Source organism: Trichoplusia ni, chromosome 4 (genome assembly GCF_003590095.1).
Source record: "Trichoplusia ni isolate ovarian cell line Hi5 chromosome 4, tn1, whole genome shotgun sequence".
In the NCBI taxonomy this organism is placed as follows: Eukaryota; Metazoa; Arthropoda; class Insecta; order Lepidoptera; family Noctuidae; genus Trichoplusia; species Trichoplusia ni.
In genome coordinates, this window is record NC_039481.1 from 17,092,820 (window position 1) to 17,114,881 (window position 22,062).

The window sequence follows — 22,062 nt, forward strand, 5'->3', positions numbered from 1 at the left end:
GAAGGTAAAAGGAGGTCTCATTATATGATATTAAAATAATGACCTAGTAACAGCGTTTAGGTGTTGTCCAGTAGTTATCACAGGCTTAGTGTGAGCCTTTGTAGACAATGTGTTAAGACCTCATTACACAGAGTAACTTGAATGAGCTGTTTATTAAGTTAAGTGTAGTTCTGGAAATAAAATTATTTTTTATAACAAAACTTTTTCTACTCATTTGTTTAAATAACAAAATGTTACGGCCTTTATTAGGTATAAAATGAAAGGCGCGCTACACAAACAGAAGTAGTTCCTCCCTGTTATTATGGAAGCCAAGAATACAACAAATAATGGTCATCAATTTACATAAGCCTTACATGAGGAGGCTGCCCCGGTTATCTGATGAATGTTTGATGCCAGGCTTCGCCCATCGACCGCCACAGCCTATTTTTAGTCATCGACCGGTCTATACCTACGTGAAAATTTCAGGGCGCGCCCATTGGCTGAGGGAAAATGACGTCACACTTCCCGACCGACCAATGGCAGCGCCGCGTTTTGCGCATGGCCCGAAAGCCTTTTCTGTTCACTGCCGAGATCCGGCAGTCCGGGCGAGGTGTTCCCAGGTGTGCAAGTACCCGCCAACACAAACAAAGGTCAATATCATTTTATTTTATCTAAAACGCCATATTGTATCATATTTAATCGTTATTATAATAACATATTTAATCTGTGATTTTTAGATTTTTTTCAACATTTTCGTTGTGTGTGTTAATTTTAAAAATAGAACGATATTCGTTTCGAAATAACGGTCGTATCGATTTTTGAATTGGGAACAGATATTTTAGTGTGCATTGAAATTATGTGGTAGTGTGTGTGCGTGTAATTGTGTGGTAAAAATGTTTGTTGGTGTGTGTTACATAACGTTACGTAATGAGCGCCTGGCGTTGTCTGTGTGGGTGATGTATGCATGAGTGGGTTTTGGAGGTCGCAGTTTTTGGAAATAATATAATGATATTAGGGGTTATAGTTATTAGTTATTTTTAACATTCAGAACTGGATATATTTAGTTGTTAAAGCTCACGGGGTACAAAGATAACCGAAAAAGCATTATATAGGCTTTAGGATCAGAAATACGCATTTCAGATTTAATTTATTGGTTTGAAACCACATTGTATGTTCCAAATCATTACTTATTTTTACCAGATTTGCATTCCTTTATATGATTATCTATTAATAGCCCGACGGCATTAGGCGGTCGCGGGGTTTAAGCAACTTCGATTATTAGAACCCTCGTTAAATAGTAGTCTACTTGTAAAAGAAATATCTTTGTACTAGTAATGTTTGGGTAAAGACAATATGTGTTTAGACATTCCCAACATCAATAACTATTAACAAAAACTAAATCACGAATGTGTCCGTCCTATTAAAAACGTAACCTCGTAGCGCTACAATAACCGCTACGTACGGCGTAGCGCGCCGTAGCCGTCGGCTACGGGAACTTAAGGGGCAGTTTGTTGTATAAACATGTTACAATAGGCTGAAATACTATGGATATTAAATAGTGTCACTAATAAATTGTCTGAAACTTGTACTGAAAAGTCAGTTTTCCACATTTTTCCTTATGGTTGTATGAACAGTTTGAAAGGTTTTTAATAACAATTTTTTCAAAGCAATTACAGACCACTTTAATTTCTGTGCAGCAATTACAAATAGTTACGGCGGTTTATATTCCAAGGCTAGCGGGGAATGTACAAAGCTTATTAATGGAGCAATTACACTTCAAACCTAGCATAGCCTACATTTCTCTTTAACTTTACGTTTCTTAAGAGTTTAACGGAAATAGCTATGGGTTTCGTTTCTTTTATTGTAAAGCTTAGTTATTAAGCCTTTAGAAAAATGGTACGTTATTTCATTGGGATATAATAATTGATTTTGGGATTATAGCCTTAGGGGTAAGACGTGTTGAAACTTAGACGTGTGTCAAATAACTCAATTATATGTTAATTAGACCTGCTGTAGACTGATGCTAAACATCAAAAGGGGAATGAAAATAATGTGGGCCCGAAACAATAGCATAATGTATAATTCACAAAAGTTAGGTTTGCCTTCACAAAGGGCGCGGAAGTCGTAAACCCCGTCTGTTTCCGGCCACAAGATGGCGGCCGGATGTGGTTGGAGTGGCAGCTTCCGGTGGTGCTTGCCGCGGAGCCTCTCCACTTCACATGAGGGAAATGCTACTTTTTGACGACGACTTATTACTTGGGGTCATATTATTTGAAAGCGAATCTCATACATAAATTAGCTTTGAAAACAATAATTTATTTTGATAGATATACAGGTATAGGAAAATAATTACTGAAAGTACAAGTTACTCGACGTTAGAACCTCTTATTCTTTGTATATAATAATACAAGGTCATGTTACTATCACAGAGGGTTGTTAATAGGTATTGGATATTGGTCATACACCTTGATGAATGGCCGCGTTGCGGTGTAGTTATTGTAAGACTTTTGATGACTACTATTGAAACTGAAATTATGACTGGAAGTGAATGGAATAGATATAGTAGGTAGGTAAACTGAAGTCTTGTCTATATCTACAGTGAAGTTGACTGTATGTTTGTATTGTTGCAGGGCACACGCTGGCGCACCATGGTGAACGAGCCCACAACCAATACATATCAAATAAACGCACTGACCTACACCTAGATATACACTAAGTTATCGCGATATTCAAACTAAAGCAATCTCATTTTACAATCAAACTTTTTCGATATCGAATATTTGATCTTCAGTATAAGTAGTGAGGGATAGTTGCGGGATAGTCGAAGGATATTTGCGAGATAGTCGAGGATAGTCGAGGGATAGTTATTCTGTGGAGGGGATAGTAAGTGTCGACCGTGGAGGCGGAGACGGGCGCGCTGCTGACGCGGCTGGGGGGCGCGCTGCGGGGGGGCGCCGCCGCCGCGTCGCCCGCGAGGGTCGCCAGCTCCATCCGGGGCTACCTCACGCACAAGGTCGGCTCCTTGCAGCTGCGCGATACAGGTGAGCCACTAACAATGTACCAGTACCTTATAGAGACCCATCGGAGATCACAGACGGTTCCGTTTGTTATCGTCATATATACAACGGTGTTTAATCAGGTACAGCAGAAGTCCAAACAAAGCCGGCTTTGCTTGGGCCAAGCCATTTGCGGTTACTACATTAACGTTTAAGAAAAACAATCACTGCATAAATCTTCTTTAATTTACTATACGACAGGTATAAGTAGAGTGTGGTATACCTGTTGGTAACTACCATCTATCGTTGCGACCTTTTTTCTGTTTCACTACTAATGAGAAGACATTCTTAATTTACCTTAGTATTACAGTTTCTACAATCAATGCATTTTTGTGTAAAAGGGACAAAGATGACTAATTCGGTAATATTACTTTTTTCATGTCAAATACCTAAAACAATCTTATTTTCTTTAAACCCAGTAATAATGATCGTCAAATTAAACGCGCACTCATAAAGCGTCCCCGTTTATCAATCTGATACGGAACCCCAATAACAATACTTTACAAGCCCACGGCAAACAATAGGAGGGTCCTAAGAGACAAAGGTATTATTACTTTCAATGGTATTAAGACACGGCGGAAAATTCGCCAACGACCCCCAATGCAAACATTGGAACCAACATCACCAAAGACTTTGTCCATCCAAAACGATCAAATACCAACTTTACTTAGTATATTTTAGGATTCAGTTTTGTATGTAAGCCGGGCAATGTTTGGTGATGTTAACGATAAGCAAATATTTGCGGGACAACGTTATAAAGTAAATTGGGGAAGGATGTGACGTCATATCAATAAAGGAGCGGTGTGGCCTGTTCAAATAATACAGTTACGGAAATATTTCAGATTATTGGTACTTTTCTACCTCGCATTCAATAATGTCTTTTTATTTTAAACGGATACGTGATGCAACATTTATGGTAAGACCTAAATCGTATTGTTAACATATTAAATAGGGATATAGCAAAAATTTTGTTGGTGCTGCACTAGGTTTGGATTTAAACCCACACGGATTTATTTCAAGATTTTTTTTAAATATTTAAATCCCAATTCAATTTTCTCTACATTTACTTCAGTTGACTAACTCTGGCAACTAAGACCTCGGCTTATATTTGTTTCTAGTTAACTTAGCCTCGGCCAGTTGACGCAGCTGGCTCGCGCCCGACTTTACAAACTTCATTAGGATTTCTAGATGCGTAAACTAGATTAGCGAGGTCTAGTGGGTAAAGTAAACACATCTGAAGCTCTGTAATAGGCTATCTTACCGAGTCAAGGCTTGTTTAAGATGTTTACTCAAGTACTTAATACTATTTAGAGTATCGATCTGAGGATTAGTCTAAGTGGAATATAGCTAAACGAAGTTATTTTTTTTATATCGGAAATCATCAAATCACTTCTTCCGCTATGGGTATGAGTGGAAGAGAGTGTCTTCTTCTGCTTCTATTTCTAGTGGTCTCATTCAAATAAAACCCAGCCATGTTCATTCCTTTACTCTTCGTATATCGGAAACACGTTGGAAAATACAAATCCAAATTATATTTCAATCTGTTTAAAATTGTATATGAGTATACTCCCAGTAAATTATAATTAGCCGATATAATTAGAGGTTCCCAATTACATCGGACCAATGGCGTGTCTTGATACTTCGCGAAATCCTTTCCTTAACTGCTTGTAATTTGTCGGATTTAATTGAGTTTAGCTGCAGATTGGTAAATGTTCAAGGCGAATTATAAAATAAATACATTGATTAAAAGAGGGTGGAGCTTTTGTAGCCCTATGACTTATAGTGCAGTTCAACAATTATATGTACTCGAAATTAGTAAACACTGTTAACATGTTCTATGTTTTAAATAAATTTCATGCTAAAATAAAAATACCTTAAAGAAAATAAAAATACCTTAGACAAATGAGAAATAAACGAAAATTCTTAGCAGCTGAAAATTTGCATAAATTATAAAATACTGTATAGCAGTGTTATCCATAACAATAAATAACGGTCTCTCGAACAAAACTAACAAAAACCTCGTTCATTTACTATTTGTCAGCAAAATCAGACTTAATATTTGTCGCTCCCGCCACAAAACCGACCCTCGTTGTCCAATTTTGCCGGCTCTCCCCTCAGGCACTAATTGCATCAATTACTGTGCCGTAGCGACGTGACGCAGGTTCGAGTCCCGCGCAGGGGAGCCCGGGGTCGCTGGACATACTACTGAATTATTTATGTAAGCTTACGGGATGCTGATGAATACATTTTGGCTACGAGAAAGAGGAGAACTTGCTAGTGATGTCTGTATCAGTCATGTGAAATATACGAACCTGTTCAAATTAACCTATTAACTAACATAGCTTAGGAGTTTATGCTAAAATAAGAAGTAAGTAAGTAACGGTTACCATATATTAATCTAGTTATGTGCCTACTTTTTTGTTACAGTCATATATTCCACACCTCCCTTTAATAAAAGTATAAATACATATAGTTATTAAATCCTCAAAATTATTTTTCAAGTATTCTTGTTCAAAAAATTACCATTGGTCTCGCCACCCTCTCTGCCGGTCCCCTGCTCGTTAGGCGCTCGACTGAACTTGGACTATATTTTTTCTCGAGTAATTCCAATAATGACGTCATTGGGGTAGCTAATAGACGATAGCCTATAACCGTTTTGCTAATAGCCGAGATGATAGATGCGAAGAGAATGCTGATAAAATTTACGTCTCTGAAGCTTGGAGTACACGTCACTGGAGTACTAAATATTGAGTACCTGAGTACTAAGTGGCATATGTATGAGTGGAAACTAGTAGTATATACTGGGGAATGTAAATACAGAAAATGTTAAGAAACCACACATCTGTATCCCCTATGGTGCATTTTAAATGCTGAAAGACGTTATTACCTGGAATATGCGTCAAAGAAAAAGTAATAATGTAAATCATTTAGCGATTTTTTCCTCAGATGGTTTCTTTTCATGACTATCTACAGAAAATAATTCAGTATCTTTGATTCCAAGTAACGTTGAATGTATTCGAGGATCAAAAATGAGATGTCTATAAAATATATACATTTCTGATAACATCAAAATATCTTCCAAACCACAGTCCGCTGTTCTAAGCCGATTTCCTAAATCAAAATGCGAAAATGGGATCGACCTCTACCGAGGCACTTGTGCTGAATATAAACATACGAGATCTAGGTCACGATGCTTTACATTGCGGCTTAAGTTCGTGATTTGCTTGCGTGCTTCCCAAGCGGACTGGCAATGAATGTTGACATTAATTTTTACCGTGCTTGATCTTTACTGAGCTCGTACGAAAGTAAATTGGATTTTGTTTCGTTTGCGTTCGTGAATGTTGAATGTGAGGGCTTTTTGTATGTAGATGTAATGCTTGGTACAAGGTGAGGGTGCAATGATGATGACTTTCAACCGACTTAAAAATGGAGGAGGTTCTATACTTGTCTCTATTTTTCCAAGTGTCTTACCTCAGTTCTCGCACTGGATGAATCGATTTCGATTATTCTTGTGAAATATTTGTCAATTGATCCCTAAAAAAAAATCATTTAGTTTGGCTCATTAGTTTTTAATGAAAAGTTGATTGCACGTTGTCGTTGTTAAAACAATATTTAATAGTTTCATGTCGAAGGAAAAATGTCATGTATTTTGAATCCACAATTAAAGAACAGTGAAACGTAGTAGGCGCTATGAAAGTCCAATTATAAGATACTCTTGTGGCTACAAGACAGACCCTTGCTGTCTGCAAGGGTCTTTGTTTAAAAAACGAAATATTTATTTAAGGATACATTTAAAGTTAACAGTACCAGTACAGAGGGGAGAGCGGGGCAAACAGGCTCACTCCCTGTTTATGAATATTTGATATCTCGCGCCACCCGCGCCCTGCCCGCGTCCCGCCGCCGCCGGCAAAAGTCGAAACCCGTGTACTATGCTAATATAGTCAGACATGACATGATTGTATTTTGGAAATATGCTCCCCGATACATCGAGTTTGAAGAGAAAATGGAGATCATTTTTATACCGTTATATATTTCATCGTTGGGAATATATTTTTGACGTAAATTTAAAAGCATTTGTATTAATTTTTCTTGTCTTTGTATTCATGCCATTAGTGAGAATTCCAAATTACGTCTGCATTTATAAATATTGTCTCATTACAACCAACCTATTTGCAGTACCGACCAATTCCATTTTCCCTGAAACCTTTGACTTGTTTATATTTAACCCAGTCTAAGTGTTCTTTGAAGTTTCTGAACGTTATTTGGAAAGTACGATAGCTATTACGGTTTCTTGTTACTCGTGAAAAAAGTCGATACTAACACTATTTATTATTTATATTCCTCGAATTGGCCAGCCCGGCACACAGGGTAATGGGAAATATCGATTCCACAGTTTTCTTGCGCCGCAGTTGTATCGCCGAGGGAATGTAACTTTAGTGGAAAAGTGTTTTTGTTACGCCTAAGCTACATGTTTCTTTATCCCGTAAATGTCGGGATGAGTAAAGAAATTATTTATGAAGGAAAATCGAAAAGCGATGTTACATATTGAAGATGCGATCCCGAATTTTGGGTAAACGGGGAAAGCGGTGACGGAATTAGTAAATCGAAAGGAATTTGACTTAATCTTCACTTTGAAATTATAAGGTTAACTAATGTGTTTCACTTCCCTTTGCCAGATATTTCAATAGCAATATACGTAACGAAGCATTTTATCCTCCAATCAATACTTCCGACTACAAGACTTATTAAGAAAAAGTCCACAACACCTGCTGTACCATAGTATCACATACTCAAATAGCTTCACTTTTAATAACCCATTATCTATTAACATGTCTAACCATGTTCATTGAAACATGTCCACTGAACAAGTTGCACGTGCCATCAATGCACGGAGCGCACGCGACCCTCCTCGCTGCGACAACGCGTGACAAATGCGTCCACGCGATACACTTGTGACGTCATTATACTATCATTGTTAAAGGATTAATAGTTTGTGACCTGTCAACTAGTGACAATATTTTCAAGGAGTAACACAATTATTTTCACTCCTAACTACTCACCCTATTACTAACTCGTAACTCATAAACTCTTGGTATTATCACCTTTTTTATTTTATAATTTGTCTACTCAAATGTAGAGCATGGTAATCATTAACATTTTTTTCTGCGATTATAATGTTTATCCTATATTGTATAACAAAAAAAAACATTTTGTTTCTGTAGGTTTAAAAAACATTCAACTAACTGACTCTCAGACTTACGACAAGCATTTTTTAATCACACTAACTTAACTTAGGCGCTTTATCAAATCAATTGGTCGATATATAATCTTAATAAGATTTATAACCAAAGATAACTACATGGTCTAATCAAAACGATCAGTATTCCTTGCCGGCGTCAAGTAATCTCGTGGCGAGATCCGGGTCCGACGCGTTTCGCTTTACCCCGGCCTCTCCTTGTACGTGCTGTGTCTCAATCAGGCGACACCACATGAATTCATCAACGTTTTTCTGTATTGGCAAAGTCAAGTGTGTATTCGAAAATACTAAGTATGTAGACAATAAGGAGAATTATGATATTTTTTTTATAGATACAAAACTTTTAAGCTTCAGTCCCGCTACGCGTTTGTCATTAAACTCCTTGACAACCTATGGTTATGATGAACTGGATTTTCAATCTCCCATTCTTATCAAAAGCACATTTTTTCCATGTGACTGCTCTCCCCGCTGTTGGCCAACTATTATAATAACAAATAAACAACAATTAATTATCCGCACACAATCATCAAATAAACGGAAGCGAAAAATTTACACTCACAATTTGACACGAGCTCTTATCGCCCCTTCTTCCCCTAACAATATCCGAATATCCGCCGTATCCGCAATATTCGCATATCCGCATGTCGCGGCTACAATGGCAATGAATGTAAACCGGGGAACTTCGGCAATATTTACACACGGAGGGGAACCGCATTCATTAAAACTGGGATTAAGTTTGTGATGGCATTGTTCGTTTGAACCCCGACACCGGCGCGGGACCTGCCGGTAACAGGCGTTTTAACTGGGAGATGTATTGGAGCGAAGACAAAGGGCAATGAAAAGTACAATCGCGGTTTATGGGTGTTGAATAATAATTTAACGATAAAAATTCATGCAAATATTTTACAAAAAATCAGCGAGTGATGTCCTGAATTTATTAAATTAAAGTGATATTCAAATCAGCATAGTTATATACTTTTGATCCTACCCAAAAAATATTAATGTTTGACCCGTATGTTTCTCTGTGTCCTAATGGCCCACACTTCCTCTCTACGACACCAGTGTCACGAAAAAATATATAATATCGCAACAAATGAGCCGTGACACATATCGATTGAAAGCGTAATGTTCTGCCATTATGATACAATAATATTTGCAAGATGCTCGCCTCCCCTAAACACTCCATCATGACGGAGGGCGGCGACACGACCGCGACTGTTTTGTCGTGCGATTATTATGTCGTTAAATTATTATTAGAAATACGTTGCAAGATTTTGTTAGGCTTGTGTTTGGCTAGATATAGGTGATTTTTTTATCAAAATTTTGACCTGAAATTGTGTGAAAACATGGTAAAGCTATTCAAAGCTCTGCCCCATGTCTAAATAAGGACAAATAGTGAATTCAAAGTGCTAATACCTACTTATTTCAATATTAGATTCTTACTTGCGTGATTAAAGTAACTCTTATACTTGACGTTTGCGATAGGATTTCATAAGCTCTTCAGTCTTTTAACAGATCCATTCAATTTTCATTTCTTTTACAATTCGACTTTTTTTGTTAAGTTCAGTATAATACCAATGATTACAAACCTTGTAATTTCCCGATGTAGGTATCGGGAAATTCTTACAAGAAGGCCAGCAGGTCTCCCGGCGGCTGCTGCGGGCCCCTCGCGTTAAATTAGCCGTCAGTAACGCGTGGGCGCCGCCATGATTTGTGGCGATCACTTCCGATAACGACACTACTAATCCCGCCTCGAGAACCCCCCGACTCAAGGAATAGTTCGAAATTGCAAAAAATATTCCCAAATGGACGGTCATTGTAGTGTAGTATTGGAATTGTTTCTTCGGTCCCTGTAGTAAATTGTACTAGAGTGAGAATTTTTCTACTTTGTCTTAATATGTACTTCCCAGCCGATTTCATCTATGGTGACTGCTTTTAGTTATTTTTTACAGAGGAGCTAAGGTGTTCAGCTCTTTTATGCGCCCTTTGGTGGCTGCAGTACCCTATTTTGTGTGTAAATTTCCGTGAGCATCGGCTGCACGTGAGGATACCGTCCACGACACACTTGCCACTTTATCGTATTGTTGATGTGAACCATATTAGTATAAGTAGGTAGCATGATTTAATCCATAAGTAATTAAACTAGAGCAAATAAATGACAAAATTTTAAGACAACAAGAAAAACGTGAAAGAGACACTCTATTTGCTAAAAGAAAAAAATAAGGTATGTGGGTAAGCTGAGGCAAATTAACTAACACAAAACAACTCAAAGATAAATATAACGAAAACAAGAGTATTTTGTTAACTCTAAGATAGCCAATCTAACGATAAAGTATAAAAGCCGAACGATGTAATTCTCAATCAAAAGTAACTGATCCAATCACGCCTTCCCTTCTGACATTTGAAATCGCGACCTAAAATGGCGGACTGGCGAAAATTGCCGAATGCGTTCGGGTCCCCTCGGCGGGGTTGAGTAACGGCTTTATCGCCGGCGGGTAGCACGCGGGTAGGGCCCGATGGGTACCAGTACTACCAGTAAAGATTTACGAGGCCATTCCATTCCCCGGTTGCGGGAATGTGGGAATAAAACTTGTCTGCTTTTAGTTCCAGATTGTGGTAGGCCTCGGGCCTTTTACATAAAATGTATATTTGTGGCGGCAATATGTGGCTCGATAGTAGTTTTTTGACATTTGAGTTCGACGTATTCACAGGAGGCTAGTTTCAGAATGGCCTGGGAATACTTGCAGACTGGCAGCAATGGGATCCAAATAAGTTTCAACATTATTTGTTGCACATAGGGTAGGGAAACCTTTACCTTTACCTTTTTTGCAATCACATGTCTACCCAAATCTGATATCTCAATCCAAATGAAAGAAAACATTTAACTTACCTTCGCTCTAATTGGGAAGAGGAAAATCTCCGATTACACCTGAAACAAAACACTTCTTGTGTAACCAAAACACTAACAACTACAATCAGCTCTACCTTCACCACACTCCAGTGTCAGACTACACCGAGAACATAAGTATGCGTGAAACAAAAGCTGTATTTACACGTGTCCACACTTCCAGAGTCAGCTTACACCACAACACGATCATTATTTACACCAAACTACACATCACTCGAAACTCTACGCCAGCATCCAGGGTCCCATTTATCTAGCAACTCTACCCATCCATCAATACCCACCCTTATTAAAACTGCGGAAAGTTCTTTTTTGCTTCCCACAGCTGCAAGTGTACGTTTGCAGTTTTTCCCTAAGAGCAATGGCTTCATTTGCCCCGCTCTCCCCACAGTGTCGTGCAATTACTGCGGTGTCTTGTTACACAACCGTGCAAATTTAATGACTACACTAAGATATGCGTCTGGCAACATCGGTTGTATATCTCTTATAGCTATATTGGTTGTAAAACTAGTCTTAACAAAAAAGGTTCATGTTTTAAGACTAAAATGATTTTAATGAACGAGTGAGATCGATGAACGAATGATTTGAAATAATTTTTTTGCAACATCATGCATAGCATTTGTACCAACATAATTAATTAAAGAATATGGATATTAGCCCACAGTGGTTCTCAAATAAAGAGAAGACTTGTTTAGCAAAGGGGAATAAATATTTAATGGGCATAACGAGGGGAGTTCCCCCGACATGGCTAGCTTGGGAAATGTTGGAACCTCATAAAACTTGCATAAAACCTGCTTACCTATTAGGATTATTACAATAATCCGTGGAACATGTGTTTTCTAACTTGGCACGCATTCTTGTATAAAAGTGTTATGTACAGCTTGCCTAATTTTGATAAAGTGAACTAGTTAATTATTTATTGTGACGAGCATTTCTATTTTATCCACAAAATTATCTTATTGTTAATGGGGACGAAGTTACTATTTTATCTAATTCTCTCTTTTACGAGTATGTTATGAATCCTCGTTTTACATTATGAATGTCGTATTAGTACCTTGCAGATATTTCTAACCGTTGCCGTTGCGATGAGAACCAAACATATCTTTCCTGCTCTATCTGTCTTTTGTCACGTACCAAAATTTTGAGCATAACTATTTTAAAATAGAGAGAAATGTTTGTCTTTTGTCTGATTCTTTATGTCGCCTCAATTTTCAGAACTTCTTTGACACATCCCTTTAGATCTAGTCAGAATATTACAAGGCATATAAAAAGGTCTTCAGTGGTAATAAACTTGTAGTGTATGTATGCGTGCTGTAAAGGTCGCGAGAGGAGAGCGGGGTGAAGAGGCCACCCCCGGTGAAGAGGATTTAGCGATCAAGTGCTTTGCGTTTGAATTGGATTGTAGAGTGACAATTTCCTTTGTTGATTTAGGAATTTGTGAGAGGAAACTTACTGTAACACTTCGCTATGACATAATGCTTGAAAGTGTGTTAAACTTTCATTAAGCTGGAAAAACGTTCTTAAGGTAGTAGCAAAGTGATGTGAAGTAAAAAGGGTTTCGGGTGAAATTTAATATTTTTTTTGGTTCCGAAACCTGTCCATCATGTATTGCGGGGCATTTTCCTGTCTCAGATTTAATGTGTACACATATTTTCCTTTAAATCTACAGATGAATGGATTCTGAATATAACAAATATTTGTGAATAACGTCCTACTGAGTCTAAGCAAACATGTTTAAATTATCATACGAAATGTTCCTCTGTAAGGTAACCCTAATTCATTTCCTTTAGGAATATAATCTACAGTAATAACGTATATACGCGAGTTATTATGTATTCCGTGTGAGGAGGAGGTCTTTGAGCACAAAGCGGGGAGGACGGGGCAGAGTGGAAGCCCTCGGGGCTCAAGTGATCAAGAGCTTCGAGTTCGCGCTCGTGTTTAAATTGTGACTTTAAGTGGGACGGAAATAAAATAACCGATATCTGAAGGTTAGCGAGGAGCCACTCAATAATACAGGTTTTTATAAAGAAATTCAAATGGAAACAAATTGTGTTATTGCAGAAAAGAATATTTCAATGAAATTCTTAGACAAATATTAGGAATTTTAACTGGCTTAACAGGAAGTTTTAACAAAGAGGTTTTGATCTGATATTTTTTTAGCAACATATTCTCAAAAATGCTTATCACTGGAGAATATTGGTTAGATCGAACCAGTGCGTAATCGATTGCTTGAAGAGGCCACAACTTGGGATAACATCACGAATGCTCGGCCTCAAGCATTCAATAAATAAAGCCTGAACCCTTCCAACCGAAACGAGATTACTCCTGACTTACCTAAACTTTTCTCACCGTGCCCCACTTCCCCGCTCCCCTGGGACCTCCGATATAATCCAGTTTGCCTCGCGCTCCTGGCAAAATGAAACGCTGAGAAAAATACAAACTTACTTACAGTCGCTGCAATTTAATAACACTCTAATACTTTCAGCACTAAGGACGACTTTGGATTATCCGGACGGCAAATGTAAAACGGTTTTATTTTTTCTACCAAGTCGAGTGACGCTGAAAGTCGCAGGTTTTTTATTTGAGGAAAATAATGGATTGTATTGTATCGGACGATGTTAAGGAAATGCTCGCTTTGCTTCCAAGCTAATTTACTTTGCGACGTTGACGGACAATGTTTATTATTCTGTTTCCCTTTGTTTGTCAAAACAACTTAAAAGGAAATGCTGTCGTTTCGTCTTGTGTGCTAATCGGTTAAATATTCTTATTGGTTCTTAGAGTTATGGCAGCTGGCATTTTCAACAAATAAATAAGAAAGATATTTGCCCGAAAGAGACTACTTCTTTTTAAATTGTAGAGATAATTCTTCAAAAACGATGAAACAACAAGTTTTAAAAATTACACTTCAGAACAATATACAATATACAATATACCTTACATTTATCATACATCGAATCAAGCAGAGTTGCATATGCAATAACAAAAGCGGCTCGGTCCCGGGTGGAGTGCCGGCCGGCAGCGATACGGCACGGAGCCGGGACGTGAGTGCTCTCCACACACTCGACCTCCGACGAGAGACTAGTGGCGGGACTCTTAATTGATTTCATGAGGAACACGGTGTTGTCACAGACTAGGTTTCATAGGAAACGATTGTACAAGGTATGTGAATTTGTAGACAGGCGCGGGTAACTCTGAGTACAAACAATTAATAGCTTTAAAAAATTTAAATGACACTCCATTCATTTTTTTTTAAATCGGCTTGACATTTTTATAGTTGTAAATTTCATTGTCATCGGGTTTGAAGCTACCTTGAAAATATCAGCCATATTACAAGAAAAGTGAGTGTATAAATATGTTAGAAAATATGGCATGAAACCAGCTCATTACAAAAACAAATACTTCATCCACAATCCACACGAACTTCCTAATTCTTGAGACGTTACAAGAAAAATTAGTTCGAACTAAGAATATCCCTAACTAAACAATACCTATTACATTTGTCGATACAACTAATAGGTACTCGTTGCATGTAGAGCTACAAGCTCACAATCACAACTTGTCTGTAATCAGCTGCCCAGCGGGTCGGCGCGGCTTTTGTTGTCTCACAGCTGTGCGCCGCACTGGCGGTGACAGGCGACCACTGTGCTCCCTCAAAACACGACCATACAAATAACTGTAGACGGAAATCTATACAATTTGTTGTTTTATCAATACTTGCTACCTACTTATTCCAATCGTTATAAATTTCTTTTCGTTTCAGATTTTTTTATATCTTTGTTCTTGCATTTGAATATCGAATCGTATTTTACAAAAAGTTTCAAAATCTTTTGATCGAAATGACCTCCTTTGTTCAGAGGTGACCGTTCCTTAGTCACAAAGAAAATACTTATGATAGGAATAAATATTATAAATTATTTCTTTCAGTTATTTTCTCCATATATGTATGTAGGTATATTATAATAATAAGTAAATTTAAACTATAGTATGACTGTTACTGTGCGTTCGATGAAGATTGATGCGAGAAAACAATGAAATTAAAGAAAATTGTATTTATTCTTTACAAACAAATTGATCAAAACACTGGATCTTTACAAGTGAGGCCAATTCTTCCCCAAATTTTCAATTCTTTGTCACATAATCAATTGTCTTAATCATAATCCAAATATTCTTCATACATTCTCCATCTTCCCTAATTAACATCGCCTCGTTCAGAACGTCTTCATTTCCTGAAACCAATGAGCATTAAACCTTGCCTTTGAGGTATAATTACCTGTAGCAGTACTTCACAGATTTACCTACGATGCGGTATATTTCCCCTTAATGTACCGTATCCCGGATCAAAGCGTGCCGCTCGGAGCAGGCGGGCGGCGCGTTCTTTGTGCGGTGCATCGCGCTGCCTCTGACATGCCTTTGTGTTACTCGACAGGATATAATCATTGCTACATATTAAAATTAGAAACATTTCATAGAAAGCTTTGTTTATAATAGCTTTTGCTTAGAAAATCATAGAAGTTTTCTTGAAGATATTACGTGGCACACAAAATGCAGTTCTAAAACAACAGCAACTTCCAAAAAAGAAGACTTAAAACCTTCCTAGTCTCTCGAAATAAAAATAACATTTCATAATAAACAGACCTCGAACTCAGACCAAAGAATTGGCCTAACAAACCTCATTAAATAATTTACACGGGGCTTACTCCTGAATAATGAACTCCCAGAATCCACATGTTTTCAATCCTAAATGAAGGTCCTAAACAAAAATACTTTACAAGTGGAAAATATTCGTAAAGTGCTCACAAAAAAGCGAATAAAGAATTCAAAAGCGCCCCCGTGGAGCGGGACAGGTCACTCCGCCCCCTCCGCCACTCTCCGCCGCTCTCCGCTCCCCCGGGAGAGGGCTGCACCCCTGCTGAAATTAACTCGCCCTTACTCACCTGCCCTTTGAAGAGCCGTCTGCACACCTAAGCGACATTTTGGCGCGGTAATAGTTTTATGGTTATTTTATGAAGTCCGGAACGTTTTAAAGGTATTAATTAGGAGAGAAAAGGTCTTGTGGTTTCAGGTAGCTTTAAGGTGCCGTTTTCATTTATATAGTCCAGGTTTTCGTATATTTATGTTATTTAGGCAAAGGTGGAGGCGAGCGTTTCACATTACATAATTTGAAAAAGTATCCGTGGATCCGTTGCTTGTTCTGAAATATTAATTAATTCAAGAACATGTAAGTTTAGCTTACTCACAATAATGTAAGGACGACTTTCCTCTTAATCAAAAACTGTATCTACAGACTGGAGGTGAACCGTCCAGAAATAATAAGATTACGAAATACAACAGCGGTTACAGTTAAGATAAAGGACACTGTCACTTCTGGAACATTCTGCCAAGCCGTGCCAAAAACCAAGTTGACATTCTTTGGGTAAATGAAAACTGCAATTTACGTTAATAGACCTACTTATACTACTGTTAACAAAAAATATGATATGTAACCACCATTATTGTACTTAACAGATTGCATTTGGATTTTCAAACATAGCATAAAGGAATTTTCCGATAGACATATAATAACAAAACAACTCACGTACTTAGCATGCTGAGCAGACACAATGCCCTGCGCCTGTACGGCCCGCGGGGATCCCGACTCCCATAGAAATTGCAATTTCATTTCATTTTAATGCGACTGTTTACCTTCAATATAATCTAGTTAGGGGCCGGGCAGACCTGGCAGGGGGGCACGCATTACGTATTTTCATCACGATCCTGTTTTTTGTCAGACTAAACAGAGATAATGTTTTGAAAACGCGTCTTATAAAACAGAATATAAATGAGCCTACAGATAAGGAAATAGGGAACTGTAAAACATCATAACTTCAAACCTCATTTAATCCTCATGACATGGTCATCAAAATAATAGGTCCATAATACTGCGCTAATTAGAGATTTTCTTAAGAGTATATTTTTAGCAAACCCAAAATTTATATTTATGGCAAACCCCAGAAGACTTCACAACAGCTGGTACAGCTATAACTTTCCAACGATATTCGACAATTCAAGGCATATTCACCAAATTCTAGAACCACATTATAAGTGGTAAGCCTATTAAATATCGGGCCCACGAAAACATGCTTTGTGTGATTCAATAAACCTGTCTTAACGGTTGTAAATGTTCACAATACTTTGATTAATCGTTACTGGTCGTGTAGGCGGGGAGCCGAGAGCCACTATACAGTATGTATGCCAGTAGTTCTGCATTGCGCTAAACTTAATTTAGTATACAAACGAGGCTTACAGCCTTGGAGCTAACGTTTGATGACGGCTGCTATTTCTAGTTTATGGTACTTTTGTGTTATAGTTGGTAAGGGATGTTGTTTATGTTGGCTTATTAGATTTTTTGTAGGTTCTAGGATGTTTTATACTTTTTCTGATGATAACTCGCTAAATATAATGTACAATAAGGAATACAATTCTATTAACTATTTTTGAGGAGTTTGTTAAAATGGGTAAAAAATGCCGTAAGCTCACAGTGAGTTGATGAAAATCATAATCATTTTCTTAAATAACTTGCGATAGTTCCTTACTAGTGGAATGCTATTCTAGTCTTCTTCTAATGTTACTATTCTAATAATAGTATTTAATGTACACAAAACCGTCGCAAACAATGGATAAAAACATGATATTTTCCCTAATAATAACACCAAACCTACCCTCATATTAACACAAACCTACCTTAATAGATAAAACAACAGCCTTACCAAAATGAAAACATTCCATACATTTTCCGCATCCCCCATACCATGAGACAAGTTCTCAGCCCCTGTACCACGGCGCAGGATAATGAAATCATGGTTATGGTGGCACCATAGCTAATGCTATTGTTATGGGGCCACGTTTATTAGTTCCGGATTGTTATCGTAAATTGTAATGACAAGTACGGGGTAAGGGGTGCTCTTGTGTGTGAGAATATTAAGACGATGGTGTAGTTCACGAATATACACGAGTTCTTCTTTTAATCTGACTTTAAAAAGAGTAATTTCTTAGGAGATATTATTTTATGTCTCGCCTCATGGCAGGGGTTCCAATTTGAGCTAAGGAAAAAAGTAAATTTTAAAAAATGTCTTTGTTATGAGTAGGTACCTACGCTAGGAAGCATGCACAAATTATAATCAGAACCAGGTCAAAGTTTATCAATTATTATTAAATTCATCTTACGTTATCATCAAATACCTATGTAGAAAGCTAAATATAGTTAGTTTCAAATTAAAACTTATGAAACTATTCAAGCTACATTTACGAGGATTTTCCTCAACCAAGCAACTTACAAACTTCTTATACCTTACTTAAGTTCCCAAGTTTAAGTGAGTCAGCTTTAAGCAGCGTGTCGTGACGTGACTCGCCGCAGTTTTCTGACACGCGATTCACGCGACTCACGCTACTCACGCGAGCCTGGCTTCACGCGGTCTTCAATGTTACCCGCTGTTATTGTTTTGCCTATTAAAGGCAAGCTGCGATGTTATCAAGTGTTTCTCATAATAATATGTTCACAGTTAAGTAGTATGGGGCTAGGTTTAGATTTAACATGTTCAAGAACATTGTGAGTTTGAAATCCGCGGTTAGAAAAATATTTTGAAGAAGTATTAGCGGTCTTATATAACAGTTATCACTAAATCCTTGCTTATAGATCTAAGTTTGGGTTCAGTCTGCCCACAACTAAAACATCAAACGTTCATAAACTGCGACATTTTAGGATCAGGCCACTATATTTGTTACTGGTACTAATTTAGTAAGAGCCTGAAAAACCGAATCAACTTGAAATAAAACATTCGAATATTGGATGTTAGTCAGAAGCAATATGCAATTAATACCTTTCAACTTTTTGATCACGAGCACCCACCTACACAGGCTAATTATAAACCCTCTTCTTGAGTCCTTGCCTACGTGTCTACCTGATATTGTAAATAGGGATGGTAGTATAAATCGGGACCCGTGTCTGTTTGCTCATCTGTCGAGAAGTGCTTCACATGAGTGGGGGTGGAGCAGTGGGCTTCTATTAATTGTGTTACGGTAATCTGAGAGGGATTTACAGATCACGAGTAAAAGAGCAATGCGCAAAAATATAGAATTGATAATGGAAAATAAAATCGTAACATCAAGGATACAGTGAAGCGAAGAACGTACACCTATGATGTTAGATAGTAAATAAAGACATTTTCTTATAAACTATATTCTTTAATGGACTCACGAGATTTAATAAGAAATATGAATTTTACGCCATAAAATTCTAGTCTTTTATGACGACTGTACGAGAAATAATTATGGTCTTTCATATAAAGTTCTCGTGTCACAGTGAGTGAAAATACTCTATTAAAATGGCTTGACCGATTTTGTGCAAATGCATAATTATCTACTGAGAATCGGCTACTATCTATTTTATATGTCCCTGTAAAGGATTGTCCAATGTTAAAACTTTTTTTCTGGTTTTTGAACATCGTTAAATCCCTAGAAATAATAATAAGATAAAACAACGCCATCGGGTCAGCTAGTTATTCAAAGAGAAGCATTCTGTCATTTTTATACTCAACCGTTTTTTGCAACATTTAAGAATATGTAGGCACATGGTTATTGTTAACTTCTTAAGAAAATATGCAAACACTATCAGTAAGCTTTAGCATTAGAATTGCAAATCAACAATTTTCAATCTTCTTCTTAAATTGACAGACGTAACACATAATTTGCTAAAACTTGCCTAAATTAATGTGGATTATAGTGGTTAACTACCAACATTTCACCTTGCCTCCATAACACGTAGCTGTGGCCGCTAACCTATAGTTTTTCCGAAAGCCTGTCGTGACCCGCATCCACTAGCCTTGGCCTGAAGTACATGCTGCCGCGGTGTTGCTAGTTTATGTTATTCCGCTTAATAAGTGCTTTTGTAAATCTAGTGCTGGTTTAACTCAGAATAGGTTAAGGTTTAGATTTTAAATTTAAATAATCAGTATTTATTACTAAAGCTTATTCTTATATGTATTTTCTACGATCACGGATGTTTTTTCTGTCATGAGGAAGATATTCAAACATCATTTTGTTTGCTGCATGACAAACTAGACCGAAAAGCAGATCTCATTTAAAACTAGCTATTAACTTAAGGATGACAAAGCCAATGGTAAAACTAGAAAGATAATACTCTTAAACAACAGAGTACCTATTATATCTCTTTGCTTTTAGATTCCATCCTCTGAAATCCGATTAAAACAAATCAACTTAGAAAAAAGACCCTTAAGTTTCACCTTTAAAAGTAGTTACCAGGTAAAAGGATTATGTTACGAACAATGCTGTCTGTAACAAGCTGCCTCCGTCACGACAGCTCATTGATATTCCCGCTTCGTGAGACGTCTTAGAGAGGTTTTCCGGCCCCTTGCCCTAACGAGGTTGTGTACAAAAGGAATAGAGGCGCGACACGGCTTCCAAAGATTGCTTCCTCCAAGTATCGGGAATTAGATTTTTTTTCCTTTATTGAAACGTAATGTTAATCTCGGTAGTGGATCGTTATTTTCGCGTTTAATGTTGGGGTGAGCTAAGAAGATTGATTTTGTATGTTGATGGTGTGAGTAATAATAAGAATTTTCTTGATTGGTTTGGACTGTGAAAGTAATTTGATTTGAGGTATTTTAAAATGTCTTTTTAATGGTTTCTTTTTCTGAGCAACTGTGCATATTCCAACAACAACTGAAAGACATAATAATTTAATGCATTTTTTTATAGAAAAATCACAATTTACTAAAATTAATTAAATCTTACATCATTTCGCTCTCAAACAAACAGGAATTATTTGAATATTATTAACAATGCACTCGATTTTAATCATAAATGTTATGAAATGAATGGAGAATTTAACGAAATATCGCCCAAAATTTAATAAAGCCGCATGTTACTTGCCGAACGAGACATTGTATTCAGAAACAATCTCGTCGTAAGCTCCGTTGGTGATGGCGTCAGTGAGGAGACCCCAAATTGGATTTGCGTAAAATAAGCTGTTAAAATTACTGTTTGGTTACGTTCGAAAACGTTATACATTCCGAAGACTTCAGTATTTTAAGTGTTGGCGTAGTTAAGTGATGATGTAAAAGTATAATTAATTTGATTTTTTCACAAACATGGATAAAATAATACTATAAATCTATATCTATACTAATATATAAAGCTGACGAGTTTGTTTGTTTAAACGCGCTAATCTCAGGAACTGCTAATTCAAATTGAAAATATCTTTTTGTGTTCAATAGACCATTAATCGAGGAAGGTTTTAGGCTATATAACATCACGCTGCAACTAATAGGGCTTTCGTTCAAAAATTTCTAACTTATATCTTCTAACCACGCCGACGAAGTCGCGGGCAACAGCTAGTATAAGAATAATCATATTACGTAAATCTGACTAGCTTTTATTAACCGCTCATTATTTCATGACCAACCGCCATTACGGAACACAGTTTCGCCCTCGGATATATCGTGAATACTATAATCGTTGTTTAATTTAGTTGTGTGTGATGTGTGACGTTTACTAATACAAAAGTAATTTCTCTGTGTTCAAAAGGACTCTGAATCGTCTTTGGAAATCGAAGACCTCATTATAATGACCACTCGGGACAGAGGAACGACAACTAACAGAATCAAAGATCGACTCACAATCCTTTTGAAACATTACAGCGCCCACTCTCTATGAAATGATAATACAATGATCATTTCTGTTTGTTGTCAGGTTCCGAACTCCCAATCGAGGGTCACGCTGAGGGACGACGCGTTAATGTGTAAGCGACGCGCGCACACTTTGAAGATGAACACAGGATCTCATAAATAGATTACGTTACCGAGACTCTA

General features: G+C 37.3%; 1 long non-coding RNA gene across 1 annotated transcript; it reads left to right on the top strand.

The window, feature by feature from the left end:
- The first annotated feature begins 391 nt into the window (after positions 1-391).
- LOC113493353 lies at positions 392-22,062 on the top strand. The gene is made up of 3 exons (XR_003400555.1): positions 392-629; positions 2,610-3,020; positions 21,944-22,062. It is a non-coding gene; the product is annotated as an uncharacterized LOC113493353 (long non-coding RNA).